Source organism: Poecilia latipinna, unplaced genomic scaffold (assembly GCF_001443285.1).
Source record: "Poecilia latipinna isolate Pla-1442-1.1 unplaced genomic scaffold, P_latipinna-1.0 Scaffold34, whole genome shotgun sequence".
Lineage (NCBI taxonomy): Eukaryota > Metazoa > Chordata > Actinopteri > Cyprinodontiformes > Poeciliidae > Poecilia > Poecilia latipinna.
This window is the reverse complement of record NW_015112650.1, coordinates 121,729-144,615: the sequence shown is the minus strand read 5'-3', so window position 1 is coordinate 144,615 and position 22,887 is coordinate 121,729. Positions and strand designations below refer to the sequence as shown.

Below are 22,887 nucleotides of genomic sequence, written 5' to 3'. Positions count from 1 at the left end.
TTAAAGACATTTTAAAAATGTAGTTTAAGACACTGAACAATCCAGAGGACTTCAAATCAACACTTGATGACAAATGTCTGCTGCTGCGAATTTATGTTAAGATGCTGTGATTACAAAAAATAAAGAAATCCTGAGCATTTTTCAGCATAATCAAACATAAAAGTCACTGTGGATTCGTTCAAACATCTTAAATGCATGAAAAGTGTGAAATGGGGGGAACTTAAGATTTTGTGATGGTATTTATAACAGTAAAAGAAATTATTTAAAAAAAAAGCATTTAAAAAAAAGCATAAAAAAAAGCATTTAAAAAAAAGCGTGGCTATGACTGTACATTCAAAGATCCGTAAACACAAATAAGTGTCTTGAAAAAACACCACATGTTTTGAAATGGCCTTCATCAGGAAACCACTTACTTAAAGTTAAATATGTCAAATTTGGCGAATCACTGAACTGAACCAGAACATGACAAATACAGTTTAAGATGCCAGGCCCACATCATTTTTATGCGTTTGAAATGCAAATCACTGTCACCTTTGTTTTTACCACAAGTAATGAAAGATCTCTTGTAGCAAAGTGAAGAGAAAGTTAAATCAGATCAGTCTAAAATTAGAAACTTGGACGTTGCTGCTTGTGAATCATGTAGGATCAAACTCATCCTCACATTTACTTTCTCTCAGGATGCTGTACGATGACGGCCACCTGACATCCAGTTAGTCAAGATGATCCTGCTTTATCTCGCTGGTTGCCGAGTAACAGTAGCTTAAAGGTAAATAAGCAAAGCTAATTTTAATCAGAAAGCTTTAGCAGGGCGCAAGGCGTTGATTGAAAGACCAAATTTGATTTAGCTAAAGTTTTCAAGTGAACATACACTTCAAAAATGGATAGTTACAGCAGGATTTTTTTCTTTTGACTGCTGTTTAGATTTTAATTTTTTTATTATTATTATTAAGGAATGCTACAGGGGACACTTGGCCTGCAGTTTTTAAGTGCAGTGTATATTGAGAGAATTTAATAAAATGTGTTTATACCTATAAAGTATAAGGTAGCAAACCATGAAGTGCCAAAGAAACAAATGGAATAGATTTAACAGTGTAGTCACATTTTGTGTGGCTAAAATGTTTTTGTGCAAACTTTTAATTTCTGTAATCTAGGAGGCAGTTTTTTAGATCACAAGTATTCACCTTGGAAATAACTACAAAAGAAAATCGTTCCTTAAGCGTTGTAGGGCTGCAATTAACAGTTATTTTAATAATCGATTATTCTGATGACTAATCAATTAAACTGATAAAAATTGTCACATTCTGCAGATTTTTTTGTTTCATCCCAAGTTTTTTTTTTTTTAAACAATATTAGAAATGCATTAAAAGATGCAAATGAACAAATAATTACTTTGTTGTGTGATTTATCATTTTAACCAAAGGATGCATTTGTAGCTAAAAGGGTACATAAACGTCAACATGTGATGATACATGATCAATACAGTGTAGGGCTAATCTGTCAGTTATATTTTTGGGATTAACCAATTGGATAGCAAAAGATGCTAAATGGAAGATTTTCATAATTTTTTTATTTTTACAGAATGTAAATTAGGTGAAGCTAAAACTATGCCACTTGAGGAGTAATTAATTGATTGCTAAATTAGTTAGCGATTATTTCAGTGATTCATCACAATTAATCGCTTCAGCCCTAAAGTGTTACTGATTCAGTCTGTATTTTGTCTTATTTTGGCTAAAATGTTTTCATGCGAGCAGAATTTTGAAATCACTTTTTTTTTTCTCGTTTTAGTGATGCAGTTGAACGTATTAGCTTCAAACAGATAGTGCTTCTCACTCCATGGTGCAGAAACCAATGTGAAATGGGAGCAGTGTGGGGCTCCGTATTTTGCCCAAAGACACTTCAGCGTGTGGCCGGATGAAACCGGAGCAGCGACTGCATCAGGATTCGCCGCTCTGTCTTGTGTTTGGTGAAGTTGTTATGACTTTGGCTCATTACCTGGAAAACAACAGACGACCTCTTTCTGCTTTCCTCTCACTGACATTAATGAATTCATTTTCTTTGACCTTTGATGTGATCATTAGGGTGGGATATGTTGCTATGGAAACTAACAAGTTGTGAACATTTTCTAAATCAACTCCATATCTTACCGTGGCAAAGCTTTTGGTGCAGAAACATGTTCCTAGGAAGCCATGATTTAACATAGAGCCTGTCTTCTGTGTGCAATGTGGGACCCACTGTTTACATATCATTTATAGAAAATCACAATACTGCTTCCTGAAGTGGGATTTTTTAAGTCGGTATTCCTGGGAGGGACACCTTTTCTCAAAATCTTTTCTTGCGTTTTGCTTGTGAACTAAATATTGTCTTGTCTGATGGACTGAACCAATCAATGATCAAGCAAATCTTGTGCTGTGCAAAATTTTCCCCAGAAAACCTGCTAAGTCCAGTGGCTGGGTGCTAGGGCAGCCAGTCGTTCATCCAGCGGCCCATTGTGTTTTTGAGTTAAAAACATTTTTAAAGTTCACATGAAATTTGAAAATATCACTTGATAATTATGTGTTATTAGAATATTGGAATATTAATATCTGAACACCAGCTATAAGGACTTAAAAATATGAACATTTTAAAAAAATCTTACAAAAAATGAGCAATGCTTAGCCTGGTGAGGGCAGAAATAGAGCCTGCTGGCCTGCCAGGCTTATAATACACAGGAGGAAACCCTGGGTGTGAGGTCACTCAATATTAGAAATCGATATTTCTCATCTACAAGATGCCTGATTTCAGAAGATTAGCATGCAGTTAGCTTGATTTTGGTTTGCTAAATAGGAACTTTACTTGTAAATTTTTTGGGTGGTAGCATTTTGGGTAGTGCAGCTTCCCGTAAATTACTTGAATTTGTCAAAATTAAATTGGATTTATTCGTTTGCCATTTTATTTTAGTGTGAAAAAATGAATTCCAGTTTTGTTTGGTTTTTTTTTTTTACATAGTTTCTATGAAGTTGGCAGCTGAAGTTTAGCCTCCAATTATGACTATCCTAGATGAAGTCCTGTTTTAAAAAGTCAAACCCATCCTTTGTTGCTCTCCAGTCGACAAAGCTTAGCATTTTTAAAAACCTCTTCTTTGGTTCTAAAACTGCAAAGATGGTTAGTTTTCTACATAAATTTTGTTGAACTCATCTTCTTCAAGTGACCCAATACTGCTGACTCATTGGTTTGTCAGTGTCACCATTATATTCGGAGGTTTCTGTTAAGTGATCGGTCAGTGGATTCTCACGCAGGATAAGAATCTCCTCCCTGAATGTTGTGGCTTCCTGGTCTTGAAGACATGCTGCTTCAAAGGGCGTGACATCATCTTAGCACAGAGGAGAGTCTCAGTCTCTCATTGTGGAAAGGTCACCAGGATGGAACATTTGAAATGTTTGTCACTTGACTAAATAAATACAAGGATAACATTTAGAACAACGATTCACCGTAAAACGACTTAGAAAAGAGTGTGGTACAAACTGGGAAAGTCTAACAATGAACTTGACTTTTTCTTCTCTTGCTTGCTAAAATATGGTACACATCTCTACTAATGTCAGGTTTTTGTGATGTAAAAATTAGAATATTGAATCCATTATCTAAACACGCCGTTCTATGTGTGTGAGGGGAGATATCTCCAGTCGCCACCAAGCAAGAGGCGGGGGACACGGATCCCAGTCCATAAACAGATCACCAGTCCATCTAAGGGAAACTCAGAGATGCTCAGGGACAACCAGCACATTTTGATTCAGTTTCAGCATTTGGTCTTCTTAGGTAGGAGTCTCTTGACATCGCTCAACTTTAAGTATTTGTCCGCTGTACCTTACATAAGATCTCCAGATCTTGCTCTTATCTTGCCTTCTTCAGGTAACCCCATGGGTTTCCTGTCAAATTTAATCCTTTTTTTATCTTCAGCTTTCCAGCAGAGACCTGTTGGACCAAAGAAAACTGACATTTGAAACTACCTAGACGAAGAAACCCATGTGACGCAAAGTAACCACAGAGAGTGGCGCTGCAACCGGTGTATTTCACCTTTTGGTGATTTGCAGTGTTGTTCTTGTGTCACTCATACTTCATGGAACTGGGGCCCAAATGTTCAGGATTATGTCTTTTTGCATGATGAGGTCCTTCCGGTCTTTTGTAACCTCTACAAACTGTGGCTTTTGCTAAATAGCTCATGTCAAGCTGAACTTTATTTCAGGTAATTCAGATTCATTACAATTGATAGCAGTTGCCAAGGAGACTGAATGCTGGTACATCAACAAAGTATCAGCTTAAGGATTTACACTACCATGCAGCAATATTACTTCTGGATTTTCACTTCATTTGTGTAGTATTGATTTCACTTTGTTAGGGGTGCGCTGATTTCTTTAATTTTGGGAGATCAGTGATTGGTTGATGCTTACATGTGGAACCGATCTTATATACCTCGGCAAAGGTCTGAAAATCAACCACTGTTTGACTGACGGACCGACCCACCAGGTCATTTCTGCACATTTGCAGTTAACAATCGTCATGACACTGTTGCCAATTCAGAGGTTTTCTCGCTATATTTAGCAACAGTACAGCCCCAAAAAATTGGCATTGGCCAAAATCTGAACCAGCAGGTGAGATCGGTGATCAGTCAGAAAATTGCAACGGGTGCACCAGTACTTTATATGTAGAAAATGTTTTCAAATTATTTATCACGGTCATCTTTTCATAGTATGAAAGCTTAACATGTGTTTACTTTTGAGAGCTGCTGTGTGTGGCCTTTTCAACTCCCTCACCTTGTCAGTGATGAACCACATTTTCCAAACCTGTCAACATCGAACGCCGGTGGCGATTACTCGCCAACAATGTCTGACCTCCGATCCACTTGTTCAAGGTCTGTGCCACGCCGCTATCAGGTTGCACGTTTCTGTATCCTCTCAGTAAGGCTTGAAGCCCCTCCTCCCAGCCGAACCTGGTAGGACCAGGACGGCTCGGTTCTCCTTTTCCGTACCCCATCCCCCACCAGACACAGTGATGGCACTCAGTGCCAGAGACACTCCTCCCTCCCCTCCCCACTCCTCCCTTCACCAACACTCCTCTATCCTCTCCGCCCTCCCTTCTCTCTGCACCGCAGGCAGACCCAGGCATGGGATCTCCATCTGTGCACAAAGGAGCCTCCTCTATCTGCATACGCTGCACATAAAAGGCCCTTTTGTCATGAGCCTCTGCACACATGACCATCCGCCTTTCACCCCGCTGGAAAAAAAAAGATCACTCTCTCCAGCAATCCAACCCCACCCCCAACACTAAACTCAGCCCTGTCCCCTGACCCACACCCTGCAAGATTTCTCGTCTGCAGAGAGAGAGAGAGAGAGAGATGCGCACATCAACGTTGAACTTTGTGGAACGGAGACCGGCATCAGATCTTACTGCCACGAAATCCCCTGTTCTCTTTTTCATTTCCTCTTTATCGTAGGCCTGCTCTCGGTCTCTCTTTCGGGCTCCTTCCGCGCCCCAACTTGCGAGGCACCGATGTGCTGTAGCATCTGGTGTTCTGAAAAATGAATGCGCTCTCATTTTTTGCGGTCTCTCTTCCAGTCTGTGGCATTCTAAGGGGGCATTAGCGTTTGTCACCAGCAGGTTGTCGCCTCCACAGGCACCGACTCAACCGAAGGCAGTGCAAGAGCGAAGGCTCTGCTTTTCGCCTTCCAACCTCTCAATCCCACGCAGCGTTTCTGCAGAGGCACAAATATTTACGAGGTGCGGGGACAATGATAAAATATTGTTGAGCGCTACAATAAGACGAGACGAGGTAGAGTTCTCCTCCGTCAGAAGGGGGAAGCAAGTGGGCCGCCAGCCATTTTGGCCCCGTCAGATGACAGATATTGGTGCGGAGGGATATTGAGTTGGGTCGAGACGGCCCAAAAGGCACAGCAGCAGCAGGCAAGCAAGCACACACTCAGTCAAGTGCAGGGGTTGCTTGGGAAAAAAAAAAAAAAAAAAAAAACCCGCTTTCCTCAGCACTTCCTTTGAAACGCACCCGGACCGCGGTGCTTTGCTCCCAGCCAAACGAGTGTGGATTTTGGAACGGCGTCCAGCTCATCTTGCTGTCGATGCACGCAGGACCGCGGAGGAAAGGAAGGATAGAATTCACTTCCCTCTTCCAACTCCATGTCCTCTGCCTGACCTTCTGCTTGTCTGAGCCAGTGTGAAAGGTCAGGGGTCGCCAGGCCACAGCTTCCCGCACTCTGTCGACACCTTTGGCTTGACGATCGTCGGTATCACTCATCTTCTGGGGCGTTTAACCTAAAACATGTCAGTACTTCAACCACAACAAGTGTGAAATACACATCTTAAAGTTCATGAAATTAATTTCTGGAGCGTTGATAGCGTTGTTACTGTTGATATAAACCAGAGGTTCCCAAACTGTGGGGCGCGCCCCCTAGGTGGGTCACCGTGTCATTGCAGGGGGGACGCGGGAAGCCGTCTGGATGAAAAAAACAAAAACAAAACATGAACACTGTATGCGCTGGGTTTTTACCTTAGAATGGCCAACTCTGTTATTCCTGTCAATTTGATACAGTAGAGGCTTCCACACTTCCCATATTTGTGTCCTCTGTCACTTTTATCAGCAGTTAAAACTGTTTAATCCGTTGTTAACATGTTGTAACCCGTTTTTCCGAGCCGCCTTTAAACGCAACATGAGCGCTACGACGCTCGCGCTGGGTTTACACCTGTGAAGGAGACCTGCTGCTGCTGGGCGGAGCTACGTAGGTTTGTGTTAGAATCCCGGCAGCAAACCAGCAAAACGCAAAGAACTTTTCACAGTTTTTCCCTCCAAACTAACCGACTGAGTTGAGTAAAGCTGTTTCATGCAGGTAATGTTAGCTAAAAGATGACTAGCTAATGTTAGCTAAAAGATGACTAGCTAATGTTAGCTAAAAGATGACTAGCTAATATCAATACAGATAATTCTTCAATATTGATTAAAAAAAAGTACTAGTTCCACTAGCAGATTATTTTACGTATAACACGGGAAAATGTATCATTATAAGTGAAATAATGTGAAACAAGTACTTTTTAAATTATTGAACTAAAACAAGACAATATATCTTCATGAAAAGTTACTTGTAAGTTAGTTTTGTCTTATTTCAAATGTACTAAGATATTTGAAGTAGCATCTAGAGCAAAAATACTTGGGAGGGTTTTGTGTTTTTGTGTGGGAAGAACAAAACCTCTGTGTGCTCCAAGGTAGATGTTCACATACCTCCACATTAAGTACACTTAGAGTAAACTTGTGTTATGATTTTGTCCGTCCAGTAGAGTGAGTCGTCCAAACCGGTCCAAAAAGAACCGTCTTGCTTATGAGTCACAGTCAGCTGATGCTGAATCATCTTATGAATCGTATAAATACTTAACTTTACGTATGTTGTTTATTATTATTTAGTAACATTCTGCAAAGCGTCTGGGTTTTCACGACTGCTCTGTAATCTTAAACATTTTTGCTTATAATTTTAGTGCATAGGTTGTTTTGTCTTTAAGAGCTGAAGTTGCATTTGATGCAGAAAGAAACAAACTACAAATGGGTGTGTTTCTCAAGAGCAGTATTTATGTTTGTGGGGTTAAAATTGCTGTGTCACGCAGTCACAGCCGCGCAGTTTCCCAAATAAGTAGTAATAGATAATTCTTATTGACACTTTTATCTTTATCACAATACTACCACAACATATTGCAATAAAACTTTAAGTCCTTGCCGCCCTTTCCTACAACTAATTCATCATCACATTGTTGCTAAAACAGGAGATTATTAGACATTAGTTTGCTAAAGTACAAACCCGTATTGTATTGGCCCGCTTTCACCTTCAAGAAAAAAGTTTTCCCTCGATTTGCACCCCACAAGATTGAAAATTTGAGTTTAAACACAAGTTTTGATCTGCTGCTCTGGTATACTGCGCTTTTAAAAAGTTGTTGTTTTACATCCGCTAAAATATTCCATCATATAACTTGGCGCGGCTCAAATTCATCTTAACGAGGAGCCAGAAACCGTTAACAGAGTGAGGAGAAGCGTCTCACACAGTGCTCCCACCTGACGCTGCACACTGCCGGTAAGCTGGCAGAAAGAGGGATAACACACGTCTCTCACACTCAAAGATTTGTTCTACTTAAACTCTTAAATACTAGCAAATCTATTTACTAGATTTTAATTCCCAAGTGTTTGGGGTGTGAAATAATTTATCTTTTCAGATATAATTTGCCAAGGATAACTATCTGACATCGTAATTGTAAAAATGAAATGTTTGTTTTTGTTTTTCGTAGGAGGAATAATTGTCGCTGTTCTGTTTTAAATAAAAGCCATTAGACGATTGGATCTGTTTTTGTAGTTCTAACTTTGTGTGTAATTACCACGATTCAGTGAAACCACAGCACGTTTCCTCACAGTCCCTCTTCACACACCCATTATGTTAGATTGACTGGCGAGGCAATTATAAAATGTATTTTAATGGTGCGTAGTCCAAAGGAGTGTCATCCATCACTCTTTGAAACTCCAGTTGGGGGGGGAAACTACAGGTAATTAGGTCTGCTAAGTGACCTGAGCTGATGGACCTGCGAATTAACCGGCTGGTATCGGCTTGTCGTCCTCGTGTCGCTCTGTGAAAAGCACAACAGCACAGTGGTGTTTGGGTGCATGTTTAAAGGCCTACTTTCTTTTTTTCCTCTTGTCTTTTTAATTGGAAAAGAACCAAAATGATTAGAAATGAATTTAAAGAGATGAAATAAGGAACTGAAATCTACTACTAATTATATGTTTGTTTATTTTTAGGGTCTGTGCATCAAAAGCAAAGTAATAGTGAAAGGATTATCATAGCTTTTATAATAAGTGGTTATTTTAACAGCCCTGACATCATTTTTGCTGTTCCGTTTCAAATAGATTAACTATATAATTTCACTATGGTGTGAAGAACTTGTCCAGGCCGCTGCCTCATCTATGCAAAGTGCAGATAATCCAGATTTTTACAGTATTTGAGTATTTATTTTCAGTTAAAAGCGTAAAAATGTCAGAAATGAATCTACATTTTAGCTTATCTTTGCACTCCAATAGCTTTACACAATATAACTGTAACTGTTATTGCTAGCATGCAATGTAAAATGCTAACAATAAAGAGTAAAATGTAAATTTAGACATGCCTCTGCAGCAAAGACACTTTGAAGTTATGTCAGATTTATTTTTTATTTTTTGCAGAAACTGAGAGCGCTACTGAAATTGCTCTTGGAGTGCAGCCTCTGTTTTTGCAGCTGTGCTGTAAATCTCAGCTCTTTTCCCACGTAGATAAATATCCTACTGGAAATAACATCACACCTGTCAGTCTGTCAGTCCAGCCTGAACTCACCCTAATCGGAGCTTTTCAGGCGACGACACTTTCACATCAGTGTCACCTCCTCCAAGGGATCCTAATGCATTTGTTCTTTTTTTTTATTTATTTTTTTTACAGTGCAGAAGTTTAGAAGCACATTTCGGTGCTCTTTATTACTCTCAGCAAAATACCTGCTTTAATAGTTTTAGTTTTTTTTTTTTTTGGTTGAAGTATCGTGCTGAGGAAGGGAGCCGAGAAGGGATTTGGGTTCTGGCTCGGTTTGTGGCTCTGCCCCGGAGGAGGCACCGGGAGCAGCAGCAGTGTTTATGAAAAGGATAAAGCGCATTAGGGCGCACATTTGACACGTTCTCAGCCGGGCCGAAGGATGCGGGTTTGGGTGTGTGAGATAACAAAACGCGAGCGGATGAAGTGCGGCGTTGAGGCGGTGCCGTTGGACCTCTGGCAGCCATGCGGCACAGACAGTCCGGGCCCATAAAACGCCAGGGCTGCCATCAGAGAGGATAAAACAAAAAACACAGGGTTGCTTAAAGTATCGGCTCTCCTCGTGAGTCCAGGTATGTGGAGTCCTGATGCTGTGAGTTAAGATGACTTAGAAAGAGATTTTTGTGTATTTTATTACAAGCCACTAAAATTTTACAAAGTTTTCTAAAGATGTCACAGATTAAATAATATGTATATTCACAAAGTGGTTAATGGAAAGGAGAATATATTCTTTCTGTCCATCTAGGCCATTTTGCCAGACGATAAATTGTCTCAGAAGTTAGTGAGATAAATGATAATATGGTTTGAGGCTATTTTCAAGTAATATAAAGTTAGTGGCGTAACAATGCAAGAACACATTCTGAAACAGCAATGAACTTTAAATTCTAATGAACATTTAACACTGGAACTGGAAGACATTTTAAATATCCAATATAAATAAATAAAACAACAGAAACAACAAACATAGAGAAAAAAGGTCTGGTTCAGACCAAAACACCAGACTGAAGACTTTAGTCACCCAGGTTTTTTCATAGAAAGAGAGAAAAGAGAAAAACAATAAATTATGCAAATGAAAATTATTGATTTCGTTTAAATGAATCCACCGATTAATGGATTTATTGCTTATTGTGACAGACCTGTAAAATGTTTGCAATAAGTTAAAGTAAATTCCAAGTAAATAATCTATTTATTTAATAATTTCACACTTCAATTTTGTCAAATTGTCGATTCTAGAAGATTATCATCTAAATACTTAAATACTTGTGCAAACAGAAAAAAATAAACTTTTTAAACTAAACAAAATTAATCGAGCTCACAGTACTGCTTGATAACTAGTATCAACTGGAACGTCTGCATGATTGAAATAAAACAGATTTATTTATAAATTCCCTGGGGAGACGACATTTGTTGTGAATTGGCGCCGTATAAATAAAACTGACTAGAATCCAATACATGATGTGATCTATAGAGTTACAGTTTGTCGAATGTTCCTGTGGTTTAGGACGTGACAAGAGGAAGTGACTGAAGCAAACATAGACGTATAATGATTAAAGAATTAAACTTACAGGTTATTTATTTATATGTATATATACATCCAGCACTGATGGCATTCAGTTTACTTCAGACTCCGATGTCTGTATGAAGCACTGAGACGTTTCTTTGCAAACGATTAAGAAAAAATGTGCACTCACACGACAGGAAGTAGCTCCAGAGAAAGCGGTGTAGTAACGGCTGCTGCCAGCCGGGCGTCTTTTGAACTGGAACAAAAATCAAGACTGCTTTTCACAACGTTTCACGGGTTTTCAGAAAGTGTTCAGGTGGAAAATTGTTCAAAATAGTTGTAATTAAAAACGTATACATTTTAATAAAATGCTGTGCCCTTCCACTCCTTTGTTTTGAAATGTCTAGAATCTGTAAGCCAAGTTTATTTGTATAACTCATTTCACCAACGACACAGCTCACAATAAAAACATAATGCAGTAACCGATTATGAAACAAGCAAAATGTGACATTCTGTCAAATACCGTCATCAATGCTCCCTTTACTGCTAATCTAAACAGGTGGCTTTAGAGGAACTCAGTGTTTCAGCAGCTTTGCAGTTTTCTGGAAGTTTGTTCCAGATTGGTGGTGCTCAGAAGCTGAATGTTGCTTCTCCATGTTTGGTTCTGGTTCGACGCAGTGGGATTGTAAAGCAGAAATCCCAGTGTAACTTTATGTTAAATGATAAGGTGATTAAAAAAGGATCATACACCTCACCTGTGAACGCACAGCCTAAACACCAAAAAATGCTTTCACCTAGAATCGTCTCGTCTTTCATGGGAACCTTAGAGGGTTCTGGGCTTCTGACCCGTTCTGGTTGCCATGCCAACTTAAAAAGTTCCCGCTCCTCCTGTTGTTTAGCATCCATTTTAACCAGATGCCAGAGAAAACACTGACGAGCCCAAAGTTTTCCCTGTCCATACGCCGTGTGGAGTAATGTAGCGCGGCCCCCTCCCCCACCTGTTGCTGCGCACTTGTAATCAGCCTGCTGGAAGAAAAGCCACTACACTGTTCACTGTTTCCTCGCATACAAAAAAGGCAAAGTTGTCAGTTTCGGAAAAATGTCTGGTGACAAAAAAACAGACTTTTCCAATTAAGGTAAAACTATTTCAAACTAAAGACATTTGCTTTTGTTGGCAATGTAAATGATAACCAGTTCTTAATGATCTCACCGGGGTAAAAAACAACAAAAAGTTAATTAAATAACCAGCTAAATTCTGATTGTTATTCTTGTGACCCTATACAGAGCAGGACATTAAAAATTAGTGATTTTCTACATAGCAAGCATTTATTTAAGTTACCAAGTGTCAACATACAAAATATTAAAGGAATGTAATCCTTTTCACTATAATGGTTTTATTTTACCAGCAGTAGGAATGTTTTTGCTTTGCTGTTTTACATTAAACCTGTAGATTATGTTTTGTATTTTTGTTTTAAATCTTTGTAGTAATGTGTTTAAATTGTGCTATCCCTTCGCTGAGTCACAGCAATTAAATACAAAAAAAAAATTCACAAAGCGTGCTTGATTTTAAAAGCAATTGTTGCGTGAAACATTTTCGCCTTTCGCCCTAACACTCTAAAATCAACTAAATCTCCTCTGCATCGGCGTTAACTTGTGTTTGACGTGTCATTATTAACGCTTCTGAATGCGACGCTGGCGACACACATGTGGATCTGCTGCCTGAGTTGCGTTAGTTTGAGCCTGAACGCGGTGCCGGTCCGGCACAATGTGGCCGACTCCTGAGGGGTGCTGCTGCCAAAAGTGGCTTCAGTGAGGGAGCGTCCCTCCCAGGCTGGGTTGTCCAGTCTGAGCTCTGCAGTCGAGCAGGACCATCGTTTCCAGCCTCTGCTCTGCTCCTGTTTCTCCTCGAGCTCTTTTGAAATCCTGTGAGGAAAGAAAAGACAACAAAGTGAGTTTGTTTCTGCTTTTTTGCTACCCCTCTCTTCTTCTTTTTCTTCTTATTTTTTTAAAGATGAATTCATTTGCAAGTTATCCAGTAATCAGAAAGTTTGAAAATGCGTTTTTTGAAATTTCTGGATTGTTAAAGTTGAAGCTGGCCAAGAGGATTACAACACGTGTTTTTCTGCATTTTCACAAAAGTTTATTTTTTTTAACTTAAATTATAGTAGAAAAATTTACGTGAAGTTTTTAAAATCCTTACTGAGAATAAATGAGGTTAAATAAGTTTTAAATTAGGTAAAATTAAACAGTAGGACGTAGAAAACGGTTTACATCGTAAACATATAATAGAAACTTTTAACTAAAGTTCTTCTAAAAAGTAAAAATGGTTGAGTTTTGTTTGTTCTTTGAATTAAATCAAAGATTTGTCACTTAGATGAGCATAATTTCCAACAATAACTATTGCATTTTTTCTCATAAATTAAAAAAAATATATTTAACTGACCTTTTTTTAAAAAAAAAAATTTTTACAGACGAAGGAATACATAATTTTTTTTAAAGACTGAATTGTGGAATAAATTCTGACATGTTTGCTTATTTTCTTAAACACAATTAGAATCATGACTATTTACACGATAATATCTAAGTAGAGTTAATTAACGGGGAAAAGTGATTTTGTGTGTCATGGTGAAATACAATTTAATATTTTACATGTTTCTATATCTCTTTTCTTATGCATTATAAGGACACATGAACTTTTCCCTTACTTTTCTATTATTCTGTCAAAAACAGAAGAAAAATCAAAACAGGATTATACATGAAAGACAAAATCTAATATTTTACAACTTTTTTTATTTATTTATTTTTTTTACTAATGTTTTGTAATTTTACATGTAATGAATTATCTGTTTTAAAATAGACACACAGGCTTCTTAAATTTGAATTTATGTTCTGGAAGTCCTTTTCTCCACAGTTTACCTGAAACAAAAAGTAGAAGATTTAATCACAAGCAATATAGATATTAAAAAAAATAAAACACAAAAAGTGTGTTTTTAAAACTCAGCAGTATTAGCTGGGAAAGAGCTGCACTGTCTGGACTCACAGGGTTAAAAAATAATGTTTGGATGCAATCAGAAATCCAGATCATGAAGGATCTGCTCCTCACGCCTTTCACGGAGCGCTACATCACCGTTATCTAAAATATAATATATATATAGAATCCCCCTCCTGCGCATGCCTCGTCTCCTCCATTTTGTGTTTTGAGAGCTTTTGCTGCACATGCAACCATTTCGTGAAGCCCAAGCATTCCTGCACGATTTGTACGACTTCTCCGATCGGATCACGCCGAAAACCCGACATCACGTGAGCGCACAACTTGGCCTGAGGTCCAAGCCGAAACCAGAGCGCAGCACCGATGCAAACACCAAACCCTCCACTCCTGTGTGCACAGAAACCTGCAGTGTTTGAAAGCTGTTTTTATTTATTTTATCTTTTAAAAGTTTCCTTTTCCTCCGCTCATTTGCTTCCCTGAATGTCTCAGAGGCTCAGAGAGCAGAAACCGACGGTCACAGTTGACTGCCTGTGGGTGACGAGCAGGGGTCAAAGGTCAGGCCGTGTTAATAGGATGTGATGTGCTGCCCTGGGACCTGGCTCCCACGAGGGATCCCCCCCTCCCGCCTGCTCCCTAATCGGTAATAGTTAATGTGTTCGTAATCTTTACCTTCTTAAAGCAAACAGCAGCGGAGAAGTGAATGGGCCCGCTTAGCCTCCCATGCAACACTTTTGACCCCGGGGTCACGGCCTTTGTTCCCCGCTCGATGGGGGAGTGCCCCCAAAGGTCTCGAGCGTAATAGAGAAGTTGTTTAGACACGTGCAGGGCTTAACCGAGACCACCTCACACACACACACACATACATACACACACACACACACTACGCGCTTCTGTTCCTAGAAAGTATATTGTGGACCCCGGCGTCAGAAGGGATGCTTGTGGTTTGCTTTTATCCCGTCCTGAGTGAGTCGGTTAGGAGAAGCTCTCCAATCATAGATGCTGACCACTTCCTGTTTCCCCTCCGATGGCGTTTTGATGTTTCGTTTAAAATTAGAAATGCAGATGTTGTCTGTTGTTGTGGATCGCTGGGTAGGTTTTTTTTTTTTCTTCGCATTACTAGAAAGATATCTGAAAGTTTCTGACCTGAGTCTGAAAAATATGGCTTATTTCACTTAAATATGTGTTTGCTGTTTTCTCCCTGATGGAAAACTAAGGACAAAAAAGAATAACAACGAGCTAATAGTCTGTTCACAAGTTGTATTTTTTGTACAATTTTTTTTTTCTAAAAGTGATTATTTTTATTTTTACATTTTCAATATTTGTAATATTATTTTTCTCTATTTATAAAGATATGGAATAATAAGATTTATGCAGATTTATTTTACTTTTTGGGGGGGGGTAAATTATATTTTTTACTAGAATATTGCAGATAAATTGCGTGCTATTTTGCAGCTTTTTCTACCATCTTGTTTTATGTTGCACAATCAGGTAAATGTGATTGGTGGATTTTTGTTTGTTTATTTATTTATTTGTAAAAGAAGCAACTCCCATCTTTAGTTTTATGTTTTCTTTGCTGAGTATTTTCATTTGTTTGACTTCTCCAAAAATTTCACTTCCAAGGCAAAAAGCGAAAAAGTAACTATAAAAGCTGAAAGTTGCACAAAAAAAATGCATGAATTGGACTCCTTAATTCTTCTGGAAAGAAAAAAAATCTGCTCTATTCTCTGGGATTATGATAAATTAAAGATGTCTAAATTGGGCATAATAAATAAGTTGGATGAGCATCAGAGGGGGGAAGTAAAAGGAGCGCCGCGGTGGGAGCTGGCACCGCACCAAAACCCAAAACCGTATCCTCAGATGAACTTTACGCTGCTGCAAAGTGCAAGCCTGCACACCCTGCAAAACACCCACAAAGTTTCCCGCTGCAAGCCGCCATCATTTAATCCTGGAGTTTTTTTAGGCATATTCTCCTTCATCATCCCTCTTTTCATTTCATTTCATTTTTTCCCCCTCCTCTTTCAAATGAAGTTCCCAAACATATACACACATGACAGCTTTATACATCAAGGCCATAATGAAGTCACGGGTTTTTCAATTGGCTAAAACGCATGGCGAGATGTGACGTGGAACCGGGGCTCCTTTTTCTAAAAGCTCGGGATATAGCCGGTGCCGGCGTCGGGAGTCCGAACCGAGCTCGAAGGGGGAGACGACTGGGGAAAAAAAACAAAACAAACTGCAATGTTTTCTTTCAAAAGAAAAACCCAAAACAGCCCATTTACCTCCCGTTCCGCCCCGGTGTGCAATCGCAGAAAGAGACTGAGCAAACAAGAAGTGTGAAGGGAGGCGTTGGGATTTTCGTAGTCAGAAAGGAGAACCGAAGGAAAACCAGAGATGGTGGGTGTGCGCAGAAGCCAGCAACCCCCCTTTTTTTTTTTTTTTTTTTTTTTTTTGCAAAACGGTAGCAGCCATGTTTGAAAAACCTCCTCAAGCCCCCTGTAAAGAGCTCAGCGCCCTCCAAACACCGACATGGAAAGTTTTCACAGATTAAAAAGAGTAAGAAAAAGTTGAACCCCCACCTTTTCTTTTTTTTCCTCCCATTGTCTCTGCTAGGCATGCAGTCCCCGCTCGCCCTCCTCAACTCCCCAGCCAGCAGTTTAGAAAGCAGAAATGAAATCAGAATAGTTCCTCTGTAACAGACTCGCTCTGTTTTGTTTTGGGTTTTTTTTTAACATGTCCTTATTCCTCTCCGTACAGAAGCTGCTCTGGTTCGAGGCCGAAGGGAAAGGAGAGGGTGGGGAGGGTGAAAAAAGAAGAAGAAAAAAGTTTGAGCCCACGAGCTCTGCCCTTTTCGCAGTGGTTTTAGAAGCAGAGCCAAAAAAGGCAGGAAGTTGTTGTACAATAGCGTTACAGTAATCTGCCACAAAACGGGGAGAAAAAGCTGATCGAGGAGAGAAGGTGGCAGGAAAAAGAAGCAGAAGAAGAGAGGAGGGAGGGCTAGCATGTGAGAGAGAGCAAAGAATAATCAATACAATCTAAGATGGTGGAAGCAGCCCGAGCGCTCCCCCCTTTTTCTGCTCCTTCCTGCACCTCACCTACTCTTCATGTAAATCAGAACATGAAATCCATTTAAGCAAACCTGCTCTTCTGTTTCAGAAGGGGCCGACCAGCATCTCTTTCTCTAAAGAGAGAGAGAGAGAGAGAGAGAGAGAGAAAAACACGATTTGGTTCATTTTCTATAAACTTTTTAAGCTTTGGTAGGCGACAGGGCAGCTGGGGAGGAAAAGTCTCTGCGGGAAATAAAGGAAAAATAAATCAAAACTATCAATGTTTTGTGCCAGAATAGGTTTTGAGGGTTCAAGCTTTTCGACAGAGGGGGTGTGCGTGTGCGTGTGCGTGTGCGCGTGCGTGCGTGTGTGTGTGTGTGTGTGGAGGGGGGGGAGTGTTTATGAAAAGGAGGAGGCTCCCTTCCACGTTACTGAAATTAACACTCTCCATGCTTGTGCTCTTGTTATTTTTCTTTCTCTTTTTTTTGTCCTCCATCCCGTGAATCCGTTCATTCGCTCGCTCGCTCGATTTGCTTCACGTGTTTGTTTTTCCTGCCAGAAAAAGTACAAGCGAGGCCCTCCCATCGGTGTGTGTGTGTGTGTTTTTTTTAAGCGACTAGAACTGCACCGTAGCGAGACAGGAAGTTAATAATTTAACGAGCTCTCAGAAGAAGCGTTGCATATTTCACAGATTTCCTTTCAGCTGTGCGTCTTTTTTTCTCTTCCCCTTCTCTCTCTCTCCCCTCCGTTTATTTATGTTCCTTGCTTTTTCTTTTTCTTTTTTTCCCCCTTCACTAGCTGATGTACAGTAAGGCGGAGGTACTGTATGGAGGACCCCAGTGGGAGCGGGAGCCACTGCGCCTGCGTGCTGCTGGAGGGTTGTTTCTCCTCCTCTACCCCTCCCACATTCAGATCTCTCTCTCTTCTCTCTCTCTCTCTCTCTCCCCCCCTCCCTTCCTACCTCCTCCTCAATTCAAATACAGTTCCTCGCCGTGTTGGACATGTGATGAAAAAGTGACGGCTTCGCGCGCTCCGCTACGCCTTCTATTTCATCATCAGCAACACCCCCCTCTTCACTACGCGTTCACTGTCTCCTCCTCTCCCTCTCTCTCTCTCTTTTTTTCACCCCCCCCGTCTTTCTTCTTCCCCGTTTCGTTTGCTCCCCTCTTTCTGCTCCAGCCTCACGCAAGGGGGAGACTGAAGCTCTGCGAGGGGAAAAGAGAGAGAGAGGAAAAAAAGTGCTGCTATTTCTACAGTCAGGGCCTCCCCACAGCCCGCCCTTCCATAGACGGAGCTGCTTTTTCTTTTTTTTTCTTTCTTTTTTTTCACTCACTACTAGCTGGATTTTAACCCTCTGCTTCCAACTAGCTGCACAGCAGCAGTTCTGCAAAACCTGGCAACAAGTTGATATTCCAGGGGCCTTTTCTCTGACTTTTGCCACATAGATTTTTTTGCGTCTTTCTTTGGATTTTCTCGCTTTTTTGCTGTTGAATTTCTTTTTTTCACTTAAAAAGAACAAAATATTCTAACTTTGTTGGGGATTTTTTTGCCCCCCCACCACCCTCCCGCTTACGATTTTTGTGTCGAATTCATTCGCTTCTTCTGGTTTTCTTTGAATGGATTTTTTTTTTTTTTAGTTTTTTTTTTTTTTATCTTTTTCCTTTTCGGCGGCCCGTTGTGTGGGGACCAGAGGGCAGGGAGGGGGGCACGAGGGATGAAATTTCTCGGCTGGATGGGAGAGCCGGGGCGCCATTTCGGGTAACCTGCTTGCGGTAGGCTTGCGGTCTAGATGACCACACAGTGGATGGCAGTGAGGAGAACGCGGCCTGTGTGGCCGGAAGGCGGCTGCTGCACGTTTCAGTGTTCCTAAACACCCGTCCGCCATCGCTACTTTTGACCCGCATGAACTTCCGTACCGTGTTTGTTTTTTCGCTCAGCTTTATGCCCCCCTCTTGTTTCCTTCCCGTGTCTTGCCGCTCGTCTCTCCCTCTCTCTCTCTCTCCGTCCGTCTATCTCTCTCTCTCTCCCCGCTTCACGCTGACTGAAAGGGAACGAGTGGAGAGCTGAGCCGAAGCGCTTTCTGGGACAGGTGCCAACTCCAGACAAAAGAAAATTTTAAACTCAACAGCAGAGGGAAAACGTTCCGAGTCAGAAAACAATCTTTGAATAGTTGCATCGGAATATCTGGTGTTTGCACGTTGCGCCCCCTTGCATGTACAAATTGTTCCCCTGTGATTGTGTATTTCTGTGTGTGTGTGTGTGTGTGGTGTTGAAACTAAATGTTTCAGCAGCAAACTAAACACTTTGACACTTTTCTGATTCGGAGTGAAGGCATCTGATTCGGGGCGTGATGAGGGGAGCGCGGTGGTCGGAAAAGCTGCATTATTCATGCCGAGGCTGGGATTTGGAGCGCCTGTGCCATTTGCATGCATCAGACATGCAGTGCGCCTGTTTGCTAACATTCCTCACTGAAAGACTTGTTAACCGGGGCGGACGGGGTCGAGCCGGAGCCCCGCCGACCACCGCGTGGCGGCCTCTCATCATGTCGGGCCTCGCACCGCCGGCCCAGACCGGACCGTCCGCTGGAGAGGAGACGGGCTAGCTGTCGCTAAGGTGGGTTGGGGGTGGCGGCCGAGGCTCAAAGGTGGGACTGACCCCAAGAGCTGCAGCCGGAACTGAAGGCTGAGCTGGAAGTGGGACAGTCTGATGGAAGGGGCAGAGAGGCTCCTGGGTCGGGGAGTTCACTTGGTACCTGAAGAAGCTCTGACCCGGAGCTCATGGCTCTCTCCTCTTCTTAACAGGAGGTTCGGATCTACGACGAGGAGAGCTGGATGGAAATTCATCCCCAGAACAAACATTCGCCTCCTCGCTCTGTGGAGTCTGTGAGTATTTATTTTATTTTTATTTCATGCACATATTCTTACAGAGTTTCGACACCAGCTCTTTAGCAACAGCGAACTTTAGATGCTTTTAAAAAAAAAAAAAAATATTCGATTAAAACTTTCTTAACTCTTGCGGGCCCATTTCTGTCTGAAACGCCGCTTTAAAACACACAAAAAAACAACAACATAGAACTGAGAAAATTTTCAATTTGAATTCATTTTTGTGTTCTGAAACTAAATGACTGAATTTTTTGGGGGAAAAAATAGCAGCGCGCAAACAAAAGTAATCAGTGGCTCTTGGATTGCAGTTGGTGGGGATCAGTGAATAAGCGGAGGGCCGTAGTTGTGGAGGAATTTCATTCCAGGGATGCGGTTCGGGCTTCGGATGCAGCGTACACACACAAGGACATAATGTACTGATCGGTTCGATCCGCTTCCGGCTCTTTGGAGCGAAATGTTTATCAGAATATTTACTAAAATTTGCTCTGTAGTGAAAATATCAGTATTTCGATCACATAAACACCAGATTTGTGTATGTATTGGTGCGTGGGTGTGTGTGTGTGTGTGTGTGTGTGTGTGTGTGTGTGTGTGTGTGTGTGTGTGTGTGTGTGTGGATAGGTGGGGTGGGGTGATTGGTAGATCCTTATCTGTATTTTTGAATACAAAAATAAATTATATTTATCTCTCGGCATCAGCAAAATCACGTTAAAACTGATTCCTCTGTAAAAAAAAAAAAATTATAAATGCAAGTATTTTTTTTAAATATTGCTAAACAACTGCAACGCAAAAATACATTTTAAAAATAATTTTGCTGATTTTTTGTAAAGTGTACATTATGCTAATTTGAACCTGACATATTTTTCGCTGAATTTTGTTTCGCAAAAACAAATGCACTTAAAATCTAAATTGTAGCGTTATTACTTATCCCGCCTGGTTTGTAAGTCGACTAATAGACCTAAATGAACCAAAATGTAAATTTAAAAAAAAAAAATTATATCCCTGCATCTTTTCTGTTCCTGTGAATCGTCTCTAGCCGCCCCTTCCTGCCCTGTGATTCTCTAACGAGCTCCCAAGTTGTCGCGCTGCCGAACAGAAGAGGGCATTCTTGAAGGACAAACCTGACTGTGACGTCACTCAGGGCTTTTTTGGGGGGATGATTGAAGCTCTTCGTACGTGCGGTCGAGTTAAATGCATTTCAGCGCTAGCTCCTGCTGAAGTAGCTCGTGGGCAGATATCTCGGACTGGCAGAGCATGGCGGCTCTCCACCCCTCGGGCCTTTTTTGGCAGCGGATGGCAGGATTCCAGACGAGGGTTGCATGTAGAGAGGCAGATGGCAGGGTGCTGAGGCGCCTCTTTTGTCAGAGTCCACCTGAGTACGAGGACGGCTTCGACAGGGCCGACGCAGACGCATTTCTTTCTTTATTTTCTCGCACGAAAGCTAACTTCGGATTAATCACAGCTAAGAATACGCACGCGACGGCGGCACACGCACAAAACACAAGTTCACAGGCAAACTCTTATGTTCAGCAGTGAGTATTTGCCCTTGATTGACTGGTTGTGTTAATGCTAACTATTAGTTGTTTCTTTTAAAACAACTAGATGCTTATTTTTTAAAAAGAAAATTTTCTTCTCTTTGCGCCGTTTCAGGGTGTGAATCCAGTGCTTCGTGTGTCGGCCATTTTACGGTTTTTCTTTCTTAAATCCGCAGAATGGCTTTCACACATTGCAACAGATCCTTTTTTGCTAATCTTATAATTATTTGGGAATTTTAAATAAGTATTTTTTGTATTACGCAGCACACACAAAGCAAAAAATAGACAGAAATTCAGGGTCTATTTTTGCGGTTGAACTTGAACTTGAGGTCGTCTTTAACCTTGAACTTGACATGGAGTTGTGTTTAAATTTGTGGTTTTTTTTAGAATGTGCAATTTGCAGAAAACAAACATGAAATAAAAAGAAACAATAATTATCCGAATGTAACAAAACAAATAGGATTGAGCGAAAAGAATAAAACTAAAAAAAAGTTGCTGAAAATCGACATGAATTAAAATTATTTATCTGCAGCTTCTTGTCGTTCATTTAATTCTGTCAAGTTACATTTCTGAGTCACAATACGTTTTTCTTTTTTTATTTTAACAAATTGTAACAGTTAGCAGATTCTTGTTTTAATTTTTTTGTTTTCGTTTTTTTTTTACAGTATATTTTTAAATGCAGATATAATTTTCACCAGGTGCCTAATTTAAATGAAAAATTATTATTTTTGCTGAAATTCCTTTTGTCTTACTTTGGAGATATTTATTTGGGAGAGTGTGTGTGTGTGTGTGTGTGTGTGTGTGTGTGTGTGTGTGTGTGTGTGTGTGAGGGTCGACTGGATTGCAAAGTGATTGGAGGCTCGTTGTTTTTTTTCTTTTTACAAATAATCATGTAATTATGTTGTTGTGGATTTTTATATATAAATGTATATGTACATACACACATGTCCATAAGATAAATGTATTTCTGTTGTGAAATTTTTCAAATATTTATCTGTCAGAGTGAGAAGGGTTTAATTTTATATCCTCAGTTTTTAACCATCTAAATTATTTTTTGAAAGCCAAAGAAAAAAGCTTCTTCAAATAGATATGGCCTCACAGCAATAGTAATTAATCAGACAATAATGCTGATTCCAGATTAAAATGTGCTGAAACCAGTGGGGGAGGAGGGGAAACACAAATTCATTCAGGAGGTGAAATAAAAGACGAGTTTAATTTCCAGAGCCTTACTGACTGGTGAATCTCGGAAAGGTCACATGTGGCGTAGCGTCTGCACGTTTCTGCCTGTGTGTTCGAACCAGCGCCTCCGACAGAAACAAGCCACCATTGCTCTGCTCTGTTGGTTTAATGGATAAAGTGGGATGATTATTAATCATAAAGCAGAAACTCCTTTTTGAGTTTGCTGCCTTCAATTTGCTCCTGCCTAATATTAAATCCAGAGTGAAGTTGTGAACAGGGGGCCCAATCAACACATTGTTTAAATGTGTGAATTTTGACATGCTAGCAAAGCTTCTGTTTTTTTTTCTTTTAAGTGAAGAAGCTTTACTGTGCTACTTTAAATGCAGAACAAAAACTAAGAAACTGCAGTTTCT

General features: G+C 40.5%; 3 long non-coding RNA genes across 6 annotated transcripts in view; 2 read left to right on the top strand and 1 right to left on the bottom strand.

Annotated features, from left to right (window-relative positions):
- Positions 1–10,275: 10,275 nt before the first annotated feature.
- LOC106953570 (uncharacterized) lies at positions 10,276–17,686 on the bottom strand. The gene is made up of 3 exons (XR_001426221.1): positions 16,414–17,686; positions 11,039–12,771; positions 10,276–10,355 (listed from the first exon to the last, which is right to left on the bottom strand). It is a non-coding gene; the product is annotated as an uncharacterized LOC106953570 (long non-coding RNA).
- On the top strand, positions 12,718–18,109 carry LOC106953576 (uncharacterized). Its single transcript, XR_001426223.1, has 2 exons — positions 12,718–12,796; positions 17,680–18,109. It is a non-coding gene; the product is annotated as an uncharacterized LOC106953576 (long non-coding RNA).
- A 1,573-nt stretch (positions 18,110–19,682) lies between these two features.
- Positions 19,683–22,887, top strand: part of LOC106953562 (uncharacterized) — a 31,440-nt gene continuing 28,235 nt past the window's right edge. For all 4 annotated transcript variants that reach the window (XR_001426220.1, XR_001426219.1, XR_001426218.1 and 1 more), the window contains exon 1: positions 19,683–19,763. This is a non-coding gene — a long non-coding RNA (uncharacterized LOC106953562). The remainder of the gene's footprint in view (positions 19,764–22,887) is intronic.